Below are 15,260 nucleotides of genomic sequence, written 5' to 3'. Positions count from 1 at the left end.
GGTGTTTTCCCACCTCATGTCTGGGACAGACTCTGTATCTACTATGACCCTGACCAATAGAGAAAAAGATAGAATCCCCCAAAAGGGCATGTAACTTTCTCCAAAGCATTGGAAGAGCTGCTTTCAATATAACAAAACTGTGTGAAAGTTTTTGTACAGTGCAGCTGGATTTCCTGTCACTGTGGGCTCCAGAGCACAGTAGTATAGAGCAGAGTCTGATACAGCAGCAGAGGAGATGATCAGATCCACTTTCTTATTCGTTTTATCTTTTTTAAGTTTTATGGACAATCCTGGATGAGGTGGTTGAGCCTCAATGACAGTTTCAGTGCTTTCACTAATTAGCAGCAGAAACTCAGGTCTTGATCCAGGTTTTTGTCGATACCAGTGGAGTCTGTAAACTGATCCAGTATATGTGCAGGACAGTGAGATGTTGCTGCCTTCCATTGAAAATACATTGGTTTGATCTGGTTTAATGTTATTGTCAGCAGCCTCTGCTATAAAAACATTACAACAATATTGTGATATTTTAATCATAAATGACACATTTCACATGGAAAATTGTGTCTTCTTAATTAGAAAAAATAATATTTTGTGTGCAGTGTATATGACTTACCAACATCAGCAAGAGTGAAAAACACCACGAAGAGGAACAACATTGTTTTCCTGAGTGTTTAGTTCAAACCTCTAGCTTTAGAAATGAATGTCAGTGTTACTATTTGATGTACATCTCCACCTCTAGCTCCACCTACTTGTATTTATGTATATTCATGATAACTGTACTATGCTGTATACTGTTTATATAAATCTATAGAAATGTTTTTGTATTAATAAACAATGTGGTCCTAAGCCATGGATTCACTCGTACCATTTACTCATTTACTCCTGTGATATTTTGACATTGTTAGTTACATCACTTGTTTTTTGGTCTCTCTCTCTCTCTAATAAATAAAATAAGAATCTTTTAATGGATGGACATTCAGGAATTGTTATAATATGTAATAAAGTCCTTTCTTTAGTAGTTGGTGTTTGTGACTGCACTGTGTGACACTGGTTTTGTTGGTGTGTAAACTAAACCCATCACTGGGTCACACGGTTATCACAGTGTCTTTGGCATAGTGTTACTTTCCATTTGTAATTTTACAGATTGTTCTATTGCCTCATTGTTCTGTGAAATTCTATCTAAGACAGTTTTACTGGATTAAATCTACTTAGCAGTGGTATTTATTGGTTTTGTGTGTAGAAATCTGTTTTGTTTATTTACCTTCCTCTGTGTGTCATTTGTGCAGCAGAAGGTGGCTTATTGTTAGAACCATTAAAAGAATAAGGTTTATTTGAGAATACAGAAGAAATATTCATACAAAAGTACACTATATTGCCAAAAGTATTCACTCACCTGCCTTGACTCGCATATGAACTTAAGTGACATCCCATTCCTAATCCATAGGGTTCAATATGACGTCGGTCCACCCTTTGCAGCTATAACAGCTTCAACTCTTCTGGGAAGGCTGTCCACAAGGTTTAGGAGTGTGTTTATGGGAATTTTTGACCATTCTTCCAGAAGCGCATTTGTGAGGTCACACACTGATGTTGGACGAGAAGGCCTGGCTCTCAGTCTCCGCTCTAATTCATCCCAAAGGTGTTCTATCGGGTTGAGGTCAGGACTCTGTGCAGGCCAGTCAAGTTCATCCACACCAGACTCTGTCATCCATGTCTTTATGGACCTTGCTTTGTGCACTGGTGCACAGTCATGTTGGAAGAGGAAGGGGCCAGCTCCAAACTGTTCCCACAAAGTTGGGAGCATGGAATTGTCCAAAATGTCTTGGTATGCTGAAGCATTCAGAGTTCCTTTCACTGGGACTAAGGGCCCAAGCCCAGCTCCTGAAAAACAACCCCACACCATAATCCCCCCTCCACCAAACTTTACACTTGGCACAATACAGTCAGACAAGTACCGTTCTCCTGGCAACCGCCAAACCCAGACTCGTCCATCAGATTGCCAGATGGAGAAGCTCGATTCGTCACTCCAGAGAACGCGTCTCCACTGCTCTAGAGTCCAGTGGCGGCATGCTTTACACCACTGCATCCGACGCTTTGCATTGCACTTGGTGATGTATGGCTTGGATGCAGCTGCTCGGCCATGGAAACCCATTCCATGAAGCTCTCTACGCACTGTTCTTGAGCTAATCTGAAGGCCACATGAAGTTTGGAGGTCTGTAACGATTGACTCTGCAGAAAGTTGGCGACCTCTTCGCACTATGTGCCTCAGCATCCGCTGACCCCGCTCCGTCAGTTTACGTGGCCTACCACTTCGTAGCTGAGTTGCTGTCGTTCCCAAACACTTCCACGTTCTTATAATACAGCTGACAGTTGACTGTGGAATATTTAGGAGTGAGGAAATTTCACGACTGGATTTGTTGCACAGGTGGCATCCTATCACAGTTCCACGCTGGAATTCACTGAGCTCCTGAGAGCGACCCATTCTTTCACAAATGTTTGTAAAAGCAGTCTGCATGCCTAGGTGCTTGATTTTATACACCTGTGGCCATGGAAGTGATTGGAACACCTGATTCTGATTATTTGGATGGGTGAGCGAATACTTTTGGCAATATAGTGTATGTCTTCATAACCCCCATATATTTCTCTTTAAATACTGCTGAATTTGTCATTTTCATGTTTGAAAGCAGCTATAAAACTCAACTCCACTGAACTGGCCATTAAGAAAGTCCTGTCCTACATCATGTCCTAACAGGGAAGTAAAGACACAAAATTACCTTAAATTTACTTAAATACTTGATTATTAATCACAAGATAATATTTGAAACCAAAATACATTTAAGAAATAATTCTTAGTTGTTGTTTTTTTTATCTTTCCCACACTGAACACTGTGTAAAACAGTAGAAAAAAGCAGTTATTTATAAAGGATTTTTTCTCTGTAATACTTTAATACATTATGTGTTAGTTTTTGCCTCTTCAAGGCAGTGGTGGTGAACTTGCTGTTGTTCACTGCAACAAACTCAAAAGATTCAGTGCTGCCTTCCATGATATAGTGTTGGTATATTGTATATTGTAAAATTCTGCTGTGATGATTGAACCAAGCTTTTACTTTTTATTTCCAGGTTATCAAGGAATATGGAATAGTATCATCAGTGTATAAAGATTTACACCTGACTATCTGAGTAAAGTGTCTGGAAGAGGCTTGGAGGCAACATCCCAAAGTTGTATATATTTTCTGGTAAGGATCCTCAATGGTGGATAGATAGACCCTAATCATCTTTCTAGTGGTTTTCATTATCTTCCATAGAGTCTTCTGCTCTGACACGGAGTGCAGTTTAATATTAAACAGCTGAATAGTTTCACATGATGCTATCAATATTTCCCTGAATGTAATGATGAGGATGGGAGAGAGGGGTCTGCTCTCCTATCTCTACATGAAATTGAGACACTTCTGGGATTTTCTGGCTCAGATAAGATTCTATGTGATGCACCATAAAAACTGTCATCACTGTGATGCCAACAGTCATGTATTTTTTAACCTGTGGATTGTTGTTTTTACATGGCTTTAAGCCTCTTCTTCTTCTTTCTGCATGTAGACTCATCAGAGCATCTAAAGAAATTCCCAAGAAGATTGAATACCAAAATAAGGAAAAGCTACTTTTAAAAGTTATATTAATAATCCCTCTCTAAACCAAATATTATACCATTAATGAATGCAAAATATTTAACTAATTTTTACTTTTCAGGCACTGATGAGCTGCCAGACAAAGACATCAGATAGTATTGCTGCCTCACAGTTCCATGGTCCCCAGTTCGAGATTGAGCTCAGGTTTCCCTCATTTCCAGTGTTGCCAAGAAAAGCTATAGATCTCTGAACAGGATCAAGTGGTTAATGAAGCTTAAAAAAACAATTAGCTATCTCCTAATAATCCAACATTTGTCAAACTATAACATATTTATGAACCTTTTATAAATTGCAAGAGAGACAGAATTCGCCAAAAAATAGCATGTAAATAGCAGCTCAACATCATCAGCAGAACTGCTTTCAATATAACAAAACTGTGTGAAAGTTTTTGTACAGTGCAGCTGGATTTCCTGTCACTGTGGGCTGCAGAGCACAGTAGTATAGAGCAGAGTCTGATACAGCAGCAGAGGAGATGATCAGATCCACTTGTTTAGTTTTATCGTCAACTTTAGCAGACATTCTTGGGTCAGTGTTGGAAATTGGATTTCCTTTTTGGTCAACAATAAGAACGAACTCTGGTTTAGATTTTGGATATTGCTTGTACCAGTGCAGGTAGTTTCCTGTAGTATAGCTTGATTTGTATTTGCAGGACAGAACAACATCATCACCTTCATCTACAGCTTTATGAGGGAAATCTGGTTCTATTGAATCTGCCATGGAGTCACCTGTCATAGAGAAGAGAACATAATGTTTTTAATCTTTAAATAATCAACAGGAAATACTTAAGTCAGACCCACACTCTACATTTTCACACTGCATCACCACACAGACTAATATTTAATATAATATAGTTGATATTTCTGCAATAACAAAAAAGTCAATGTTAACTCACCTAGTGAAAGCCACAGATACATGAATATAACAGTGAACATGATGACTGGTCTTAGCTCAGTGAAAATAGTGGAGATCTTTCTGTAATCTAATATGTTAACATCATAAAGCTTCAAAATTGCTCCACCCCACAGCATCACATGACAGTGTCACCAATGTTGTTGTCAGATTGTTGATTCTTACTGAAACATCCTGGCTTTACATTCAGCCTCATATGGGGAACCTGTCCAGAGCACATTTAAGTAAACACATACTGAAAGCAGGAAAATAATGTATTTATGTTATTTTACATATGTTAGTGATATCTCTAAATTAGAGAAAGTTTGTATAAACACCAGCAGGCAGATTAATGTTAGAAACACTAAGTGGAAGAGAATATGATTTATTTAAGAATGAGGAAGAAATTAGTATTTTCCCTTGGTAATTAAGGTTGAATTAATCCCTTATTTCTCAGCTCTAACAGTTAAATCTGAAAAATAAAACTTTCCTGTACTCACAATAGCATCAGAAGAAGAGAAAGAAGAATAAAGGCACATTCACATATAAGTTTCTAGTTTTTAATGTTTCTGACACAGCAGGTGCCAAAGAAATGACATTAGATGAGTATTTATTCTTATGACAGTTTAGTGTTAAGTGGACAGTTGTGTTGTTTAATCAGAATGGTATCTCTGAAATTATCTTAGGCACTAAGAGTAACCAGGGCAGGGGTTAGGATATTATATCAGCAGTATGTATGATAGAAGAACAAGTACACTCTATGTCTCAGAGAATGTGAGCAGGTTGTGTGGTGCTCTGGTTCTTGACCAACATTAAGATAAGTGACTGCGCCATCTTGTGTTCACTGAAGAGAAAAACCTTGACACCAAAAAAATTGTTTTTTAACTTACCAAATTTATATATGTGCAGAAATATAATTGAAAAAAATAATTGTTTCTCTTTCTCTCTCTCTCTCTCTCTCTCTCTCTCTCTCTCTCTTTCACACACACACACACACACACACACACACAGCCATTTGCTCACCCAATCTACTTAGACTAGCTTTATTTAGATATTACTTCAAACTTGTTGCAAAATATACACTAATAATATTAAAAATTAGATGATTGTTCAGTAAGTGGCAATATACCACTATAAATATATAGTGGTATATTGTATATAAAGTGAGTACACCCCTCACATTTTTGTAAATATATGGCAACCTGTAGCTCTGGTGAACTCCATGCCCAAGAGGGTTAAGGCAATGCTGGAAAATAATGGTGGCCACACAAAATATTGACACTTTGGGCCCAATTTGGACATTTCCACTTAGGGGTGTATTCACTTTTGTTGCTAATGGTTTAGACATTAATGGCTGTGTGTTGAGTTATTTTGAGGGGACAGCAAATTTACACTGTTATACAGGCTGTACACTCACTACTTTACATTGGAGCAGAGTGTCGTTTCTTCAATGTTGTCACATGAAAAGATTTAATAAAATATTTACAAAACTGTGAGGGGTGTACTCACTTTTGTGAGATACTGTATGTCCATACAGCCCTAAAACATCAGGCATGTGTGGCTTGGGGTGCAGTCAGAATTCTAATTCATCCCAAAGTGTTGAGTGGGTTTGAGTTCAGGGCTGTGTGCAGGTAACTCATTTTATTCCACACCAAACTTGTAATAAACATCTTCATTGAGCCGGAACATGTTTTTGTAAGAATATAAAGACATCCTACAATTGTGCAGCAGTTTGGAGAATGCCCACATACTGGTGTGATGGTTAGGTGTCCACAAATATAGCCATATTGTACATATTCAGGACCTTGTTAGAATTAGTATTGTTGTAATAATGTTGTAATAATTGGCTGTGCATGTCAATAAAGAAACATATGTAAAAAAATGTTAATATAAATACTGAACCCTTCTCAATATCTCAGTACCTCAGGTTATGGACTCTCCTTTCATACATATGCATACTTGTACCCTTTTTTAAAGGGCTACTGCAATATAAGCAGAACATTCATAAAGCTGCAACAAAATGTTCCCAATTTTATATTTGCTTGAAATCTAATTTGTGCAAAGCCAATATTAAGTTATAACTTGTACTCAATTCACAGACAGATTAAAGTGCACAGTGGAATTGCACATTTTATTAGGTAGAATGTGTGTGTGTGTGTGTTCAGTGATTGTTTGCAGTCCGAATGGCCCAGGGGAAGAAGCTGTTTGTAAGTCTGGTGGTGTGAGACTTTGTTGACCTGAAGTGCCTCCCAGATGGCAACAGGTCAAACAAGTGATGAGCAGGATGTGAGGAGTCTCCTGTGATGGCCTTGATTTTGCTGAGGCAGCGGGAACCTGGACATGTCATCCAAGGAGGGCAGAGGGCAGCTGATGATTTTTTGAGCTGTTTTTCACCCTCTGCACAGTTTGTCTGTCCTCATCTGTGCAGTCTGTGTACCACACACCCAGACAGTATGTCAGTGTGCTCTCCACAGAGGTCTATAAATACTAAGCCCTTGGGTAGCGTGGCCGAGTGGTCTAAGGCGCTGGATTTAGGCTCCAGCCTCTTCGGAGGCGAGGGTTCAAAACGCACTGCTGCCAGCTGAGCCTTTTCAAGGCAGTGGTTGTGGGCTTTGGCACCACAAAGGCTTTACAGGGGTTGGGGCTCCTGTACCTTCTGCAAATGTGCTTAAGAGTTGCCGTTAGCTGGCTGCCTGGCTGCAAAAAAAAAACGAGCTCACATGGTACCGGAGCCCCCAGACCCAGGTGCTGAAATAGCTCCCAGGTTTCGGCAACTGGTGTCAACGCCGGCTGCTCCGTTTCACACCTTGCTTTTTCAAACAGCAAGTCCAAACAACCACAGAACGGTACGCAAAACACGGTTTCCGTGTGTGAGCCGCATCAGTCGTGCCCTTACCATGGTTACGAGCTACCAACAAAACAACAATTCAACCAAGAATAAAAAATCGACATAAGAAGTGGTGGCCAAGAGGTTTGGGCAATGGAGTGCAAGTGCCAGGTGCACTGAGGTGTAAGGTCATGTGGGTGACCTAGGATGCCAAGAGGTTAAGGAAACAGACTGCTAATGCACGTGGGATGGGCTCCAGTTGCTTTGGGAACAGGCGTGTTTAAACGCGTTGAGTTATGGTGCTCCGCTACGGAATTGTTGCGGTCTCTGTGGACATTTGGTCGTGGGTGCCACACCTGCACCTGACGAGGTGGCCGAGAGGTTAAGGCGATGGACTGCTAATCCATTGTGCTCTGCACGCATGGGTTCGAATCCCATCCTCGTCGCTTGTGTGCCCTTTAACCTCCTGTTTACCACAACTCTTGCATGCGGAATGCTTCGGAGTGCTAGAGGGGATCGAGAAAAGCTAGCCCTGGGTCTAGGTGTTTCGCAACCGTGGGCTGTATTTCCATGTTGGTTGGACACAGATGCTGTAAGGCTGACGGGTCGCCACTGGAGATCCATGCAGATCAATGCAGCGCACAGTCCCGAAAACAGCGGCCCGGATCGTGCACCTTTATATATCTCATCAAAACCAGATGAAATATCTAATTGGTCTAGATTAACTGAGTGTGTTAAAGATATTAGAGATTGGATGACCGATAATTTCCTATTATTAAATTCTGACAAAACGGAGATATTACTTATTGGCCCAAAAACTAGTACACAGAAGCTCTCACAATTCAGCTTGCACCTAGAAGGATGCACTGTTACTACTAGCTCAACAGTGAAAGACCTGGGTGTAATATTAGACAGCAACTTATCCTTTGAAAACCATATTTACAATATCACAAAAACAGCCTTCTTCCATCTTAGAAATATTGCCAAGCTTAGGAACATTTTATCTGTATCTGATGCAGAAAAGCTAGTTCATGCATTCATGACCTCCAGACTGGACTACTGTAATGCATTACTAGGTGGTTGTCCTGCATCTTCAATAAACAAGCTACAGTTAGTCCAGAATGCAGCCGCCAGAGTTCTTAACAGATCAAGAAAATATGATCATATAACCCCAATAATATCATCCCTGCACTGGCTACCTGTTAAGTTTAGAATTGACTATAAACTAGCTCTACTCACATACAAGGCTCTAAATGGTTTAGCTCCCACCTATCTATCCAGTCTTCTAATACATTACAATCCACCACGCTCTTTAAGATCACAAAATTCTGGACTTCTAGTAGTTCGCAGAATATCAAAGTCCACAAAAGGAGGTAGAGCGTTTCGTATTTAGCTCCAAAACTCTGGAATAGTCTTCCTGACTGTGTTCGGGGCTCAGACACAGTCTCCCAGTTTAAATGTAGACTAAAGACTTATCTCTTTAGCCAGGCATACATCTAACACTTCCCATAACCTTGCACTCCAGTACATCTGTTTAAATGCACATTCAGCTAGTACTGCTAATATTATGAACAGCAGCTACGCTAATGCTGTTCCATTGTTTCCTTTCTTCTACCCATCCCGAGGCATACAGAGACTGTGCCGGCTCCAGTGGCATCCGGAGATTGACCAGCTCCAGCTGGGTTCTGCTTGTGAGGATTGGAATATTCAAGCAGCGCCATGGACAACAACCTCCTTATTGATTCACATAACACTATACACATGCTGTATCTACATCACACAATTGTCACCCAAATGAGGATGGGTTCCCTTTTGAGTCTGGTTCCTCTCAAGGTTTCTTCCTCATACCATCTAAGGGAGTTTTTCCTTGCCACAGTCGCCTCAGTCACCTCAGGCTTGCTCACTTGGGATAACATCTAGGACTGTTTGTCTGTTTGTCTGTTCATATGTTTGTTGTTTTTTGATGTGGTTTCTCATGTAAAGCTGCTTTGAGACAATGCTCTTTGTTAAAAGCGCTATACAAATAAAATTGAATTGAATTGAATTTATTGCAACAGACTGGGATGCAAGTTCATATCAGCAAACCTTGTCAACAAGAGCCTAAGCCTTTCAAACCTTTCCTGGGTTTGGATCTTGAATCACGTCTGGTAATGGAAGCATGCGTGGTACAACCATTGTGACCGCCTGCCAGAGTGCCTCTCTTTCCAGACCTGGCAGGCCTCCCTTGACCACAGCCCCACAACCCTCCAAGTGCATGGGTAGCGTCGCCAAAAAAAAACATGGTTATTAATTAATGTAATTAATTAACTGATTAAATATGATTGTGATAGTTAAAACTATTGATAAACTGATGAAAATGAATGACCTGTAACTAGAGTGAGAATCAGTGGTATGTATCTCACTATGTACAGTAAGTTGTATAGTTGATCCATTTCTGAACACAGCTCTGTGAGGATTCTGTATAATAGTGCTGTATGTGCTGAACTTTACACGTCTCTAGAAGGACACACCCAGGAAGTGATGCAGTTTTAGTGTTATTTTGGACAGATCACTTCACACAGTGTCAGTGACAGAAATCTAGAGTCATTATGGCTGGTGTTGTATTTGAAGATTCATCATCTATACAATACTATAACCCTTTATCTGTTTGTGTGTTTTTTAAATTATTTGTAAATTTATAAATAATTATGATAATTTGCTGTGGAAAATCATAGGAAACTGATCCAGATTTAAACAAAATCTCTCATAAGTAAATTTGCTGTGTCTATAACCAAAAGGTAATTAAATTCAGTTCAATTCAATTCAGTTCACTTCATTTTTATTTGTACAGCACTTTTAACAATGGACATTGTCTCAAAGCAGCTTTACAGAAATACAGAAATTCAGAATAGAAATTACAAAGTTGAAAATTAACTTTACCCCTAATGAGCAACTCTGAGGCAACAGCGGCAAGAAAAAACTCTGTGAGACGATATGAGGAAGACTCAAATGTGAACCCATCCTCATCTGGGTGATACCAGAGAGTGTGATTATGAATAAATTACCTTCTAATTGTATATTATCAAACATTAAAAGCAGCAGAGGAGATGATCAGATCCACTTGTTTAGTTTTATCATCAACTTTAGCAGACAGACATGGTGGCATAGGGATTTACCTCCACATGGAGTGATGAAAAAAAGGAACTCAGGTTTAGATTTTGGATGTTGTTTGTACCATTGTAGACTGTTTACTGAACCACTGTCTTTGTTGCTGCAGGACAGAGTAACATCATCACCTTCATCTACAACTTTATGAGTGAAAAGTGGTTCTAATAAATCTGCCATGGAGTCACCTGTTATAGAGAAGAGAACAAAATAATTTTTTAGTTTTTAGTTATATAAGTCATATTCTATTTTTTCTTAACATCACACAGGCTAATTAATCATTAATTTATTATCTCCTTTCTGAAAAGATCAATGTTAACTTACCTAATGAAAGCCACAGACACATGAATATAACAGTGAACATGATGAATGGTGTTAGTAAAATGACAATATTCTGAGGTCTTTCTGTACTCTATTATATTAATATTTCAGAGGTTCATGTCTCCACAAAGTGTGACATTCTCCATCCCGCTCCCTGTATTCCAGAGATAGGCTCCAGGTTGGAGCTTTAATTTTCAGAGGTAATTACAGTGGGATTTGAACCTCCTTGGACTTCTGGAGAAACAAGCTTCCAAGCAAGAACCAAGCCGGCAGTGCAAGTTTCCATTAGTTTTGTCCCAACCACTCTATTCCATGTAAAACCGGGGCTCGTCCGGGATTTGAACCCGGGACCTCTCGCACCCAAAGCAAGAATCATACCCCTAGACCAACGAGCCAGGTCGTCCCTGTTCCGCTTGCTGTGTGCCAATGGAGGTTCACTGTACTCTGTAACTCTCTGTGACCTTCAAGTTCATATGGACTGGGGTCCGAGTAAAAGGAACTCGGTTACACAAAGTCAAGTTAACAATAAAGCGAGGGCTCCTGTGGGATTCGAACCTTTTTGGAACGCAGACGCTAAGTGTGAACCAAGCAAGCAGCTCTTGCCATTGGGCCAAATATGTCATTAATCTCGGTGGACATGAAGATCAAAATCAATTCTTGTAGAACAAGCTTGCTTTAGTGTCAGGTGGAGGTTTCAGTATAGGTCAAGTTTACAGGATTGTAGCTTCTTTGCTGGAAACTGTACTGTTGCTCCAGTATAGCTTGGTGAATATTATGAGGCTTCAAGTAGTTTCTGTGATATTTGCAGTAAGTTTAAAAATGATTCCAGTTGGTAATAAAATTGAATTAGCTGGTTGCTAAAGAAACTCAGGTGGCTGGTGGGGTATGGTTTGGTAACTGTTACAAGGTCTCATCTGTTCGATAGGGTGACACTAGGAAGCTGTAATGGAGTCCCATGTGGTAGCTATGGATTTTAAAAAATATTTTAGTATGATTTATGTCATTTACAGGGTTGTTACTGTAGTCTTAGATTTCTGTTCTTGGTGAACAGGAATGAAACCCGATGTGGTCTTTAGCTGTTGTAGCTCATCTACCTCAAGAATGGATTATGGAGCACTATTTCAGTAGAGCTTATTTATTTCCTGATTGTGTGATGGAAACTGTGTTTTTATTTTCCACAATTCTTATTCTTAGTTATACATACTTTCAGGTATCCAGTAATTCTCAAAAATATATTAAAGACCCTGCAAAGACACACATGATGAACACATTAAATCTCATGCTCAGTAAAACAAACAAACAAACAAGCAAACAAACAAACAAATAAATTTAAAAAAAAAAAAAGTCAAATCAGCTGCTTGTCAAAAAAGTTTACAATATCTAAATTTTCCAGCATGTGATCTTTACACTGTCATTAAGTAAATAAACCATCACACCTGCCACTATTGTTTATGAGAACTGCACTTAATACTGCAGAGGGAGTGAACATGTGGCTTCTTCAAACACACACCTAACTTTTCTATCAGTATTTGGATTCACTTAGAATGTTTTGTCTATTGAATTCAAATAAAGTATTCATATATGGTTATATACATATATTTCTACTGGATCAATAACTCTTTCATGTTTGAGGTCTCTGTAGATTTTTGGACAGTGAAGTTGACTTTCCTGTCACTGTGGGCTGCAAGGTGCAGTAGTACAGTGCAGAGTCTGATACTGAAGCAGGCGAGATCTCCAAATCCACATGCTTCAGACTCTTATGAACTTTAGCAGACAAATGAGGATGAGGAGTATCACCTGTCTGATTCCCTCCCGATTCCGTCAACAGAACGAGGAATTCTGGTGCTGCATTGGAATATTGTCGATACCACTGTAGATTGTTCATAGAAACAGTGTATTTATAATCACAGGAGAGTGTAACTGCTTGCTCCTCTTTACCATAGACAGCAGAAGATGTTGGAGTAATGCTGTCCTGTGTGCTCTCACCTGAAGAGGACATTTATTTCAGAATATTATCATTTTATATTATACAGTATACATACAGTACATGCTTACAATCTAAAACACTCACACATGGAAACATTTCTTTACTAGTTATAAAACATTTAAACATGATATATGGGGATATATAAAATATAAGCTTACCTATGAACATGGTAAAAAACAGAAACATACAGAAAACCATCATGTTTTAATTTCCTCTGTTCTTCTGAAAGTTTCCTTTTTATGTTATTGTAAATGTCAAGTTTCCTTCTACTCTGTCTTCAGTGAAGCATCTAAGCATTTCTTGTGTACAAAGCCTCAACTGTAGATTCCCTCTGTTTTAACCAATCAGAGTGCAGGATTTGCCACATTATGTAAAATACACACACATGTTCTAAAAGAATTTAATGAGCAAAAGATTCATATATTTAGTTCCTGTATTTCCTATTTCTATGAACTTAAACCTTTTCTAATCTACAAAATATATTGTTGCAATTACAAACAATTCTTATTGTGAAATTAAATTCTTCAGCAGATTTATAGTACACCCTTAAAGTCTAAACAAAACACCAGAGGTACTGTAGTGATTGATAGGATTTAAAAAAAAATTCCCCATAAAATTATAATAATATAAAACCACTAACAAGGTGGTGTTTGAGAGCATGTGCACAAATACATAAGCATCTTGTATTAAGCTCAAGATTCTGCAGTAATTCAAGTGTTTCAGTCAGACTGCACTCCACACACCATGTATCTGTGCTGAAGCTTTGTTCAGGTTTAATGTTCATGGCTACTTTAACACTCCACATGGTTCTGTTGTGTCCAGGTCCAATCAGGTTCAGTTCTAGAGTATTTTCATGTCATGTACTGCCATCTGCAGGAGCTGAATTTAAATAGACATATACATTGTTTACATCAAGAACCATCAATATATTTAAAACAAAAGTATTGCTCACCACGCTGGGAATAGTTCACAGTTTCAATTCACAGATTCATTTGGAATCATTACAGCATTTCAGCATATCAGAACACAAGAATAACCCGTCTTTTTCTTTTTTATCTGTATTTCTGACATTAACCTAGACAAAAACAAGTCCTCAGATTCAGCATCCTTAAAGAGACAAATTTGCTGGTGTGCTTGTGATTATTGTCCTTTAATATGACCCAGTTTCAGCACAACATAAGCTCATGGACAGACAGTCTTACATTTGTCTCAAGAATATTCTAATATAAAGTGGAGATCATCAATGTCCAAATGATTAAAAGTTTTCTAGAGCCTGTGGCTGCAAAACAACCGAATCCTCACCCCTCCACCACCATGACACTTGGTATGAGGTGTTTGTTGTGATAAACTCTGTTTGACCTTCACCAAACATGAAACTATGAATAATGATTAACCATCAATCCAAAAAAATATTGTTCCCAAATTTGTTAAGATGCTGCCATGTTTTTTTGGAGAGAAAGGGCTTCTTCCTCTCACCTCTTCCATGAAAGCCATATGTGGAGGCAGGACTGAGGTGGAGCACAGGTTTGTGAATGGAAGGTGGTGCAGGGAAGAGTAAGTGCTGTTTCCACAGGTCAGGGTCGTAACACTTAAGACCTGGGAAATGCAACTGTGAATGGATTTTTGCTGATCCATTTAAAATTTGGCAGACATTGTACATCCATTTAACTGAAAATACAAATGTTAATACAAAATTTCCATTTTCATTTCATTTTCACTCAATCTTGATGAATTTCATTATGATCAATAAAAGGAAAGCAAATTTGACTAACACTTTCCTTATTCATCCATTTTAACTTCTTGTAACTATACAATGGAATTATGGTCTGGAGTGCTCACATTTTGTTCTGGATCTTAGTTCACATTTGGTAAAGTAACATACATTTATACACACAGGTATAATAAACACATGAAAGAATAAATAAATGTATGAATGGAAAATAAATTACTGGATATAAAATATAGGATATTGTTTGTACCAATAAAGCAGAATATTATCTCTGCTTCACTTATAAGAACATTTCAGAGTAACAGTGTACTGAATAAACAAAAAGTAACCATGTGCCTTCATCATGAATTAAAGTTTAAACCTAATGTCATGTATTGGAGTTGAGTTGAAAATCAACATTTTATATATATACACATATCCTGATGTATAGAAATGATCTGACCGAGGCTGTAATAGATGCAAATGAAATACTTTATTAGAGTTAGGATAGGAGGATGATGAGAGGAGGGTTAATATTGGTTGAAATGATATTAGATGAAAGACAAACACAGAAAATTCATTAACAATAAACCTGGAAATGTAACGAGAAAGCAATTATTTCTAGTGAGAATGATAAAATGCTACACAGGCTACAACTGACTGTGCAATTCTGGTCCTAAAGTCCTGGGATCGTTGTGCAGACCT

General features: G+C 38.6%; 2 non-coding genes across 2 annotated transcripts; one reads left to right on the top strand and one right to left on the bottom strand.

The window, feature by feature from the left end:
* The first annotated feature begins 7,759 nt into the window (after positions 1-7,759).
* Positions 7,760-7,841, top strand: trnas-gcu (transfer RNA serine (anticodon GCU)). The gene has a single exon. It is a non-coding gene; the product is annotated as a tRNA-Ser (tRNA).
* Positions 7,842-11,183: 3,342 nt separating this feature from the next.
* trnap-ugg (transfer RNA proline (anticodon UGG)) lies at positions 11,184-11,255 on the bottom strand. Its single transcript has one exon. It is a non-coding gene; the product is annotated as a tRNA-Pro (tRNA).
* Positions 11,256-15,260: the final 4,005 nt, after the last annotated feature.

This window comes from Hemibagrus wyckioides, unplaced genomic scaffold, assembly GCF_019097595.1.
Source record: "Hemibagrus wyckioides isolate EC202008001 unplaced genomic scaffold, SWU_Hwy_1.0 Contig1, whole genome shotgun sequence".
Lineage (NCBI taxonomy): Eukaryota > Metazoa > Chordata > Actinopteri > Siluriformes > Bagridae > Hemibagrus > Hemibagrus wyckioides.
This window is presented reverse-complemented; position numbering and strand designations above follow the sequence as displayed.